Below are 663 nucleotides of genomic sequence, written 5' to 3' on the forward strand. Positions count from 1 at the left end.
GCGGCCCTGCTTCTTTTGTGGCGCGCCGTCTAAGATAATGTTAATTTCACGCATCCGCGCGTGCATGGATCGATCAACGCAACCTAACTACCCTAATTATTTTAGCTACTTGTTGGCTTTGGGGTCAGCTTGCTTGTTTATCTATCGACTGATGACAGAAGATTAGCTTATCCCTGTCTCTGAGGCTGCCATTAGATTAGCTCAAGAGCGCGTCTTTGCTTCAAGATGAATGCAATGCGGATGGATCGATCGTCACCGAGCATGCCTGCGATGAGATGAAGCAGATGCAGACCATATCTTCATTCTTTTGCAAGCCAACCAGCGGCGAAAATTAAACGGACACCAATCGATAATCCGACGGAGGGCCTCTCTGCAATTAATGCAATCAGAGGCTTGTAACGAATTATTATCACATTTTATTACAATGCTAAAAGATAAAAAGGGTAAAACATGGTCACACAAATACAACAACGTTCGCCCATAACTTGGACAGTAATCCTTGCCACTTGCCATAGGCAAATAGGCATGCGGCAATAATGTGGTAGGAACCCCAAGGATAGATGTAGAAAAAGTAAGGCCATGTTTAGTTACTCCCAACTCCCAACTTTGACACTATGCAAAAAGAAGATTCCCCATCACATCAAACTTGCGGTACATGCATGG

The sequence above is a fragment of the Setaria italica genome, chromosome IX (assembly GCF_000263155.2).
Source record: "Setaria italica strain Yugu1 chromosome IX, Setaria_italica_v2.0, whole genome shotgun sequence".
Classification (NCBI taxonomy): Eukaryota; Viridiplantae; Streptophyta; class Magnoliopsida; order Poales; family Poaceae; genus Setaria; species Setaria italica.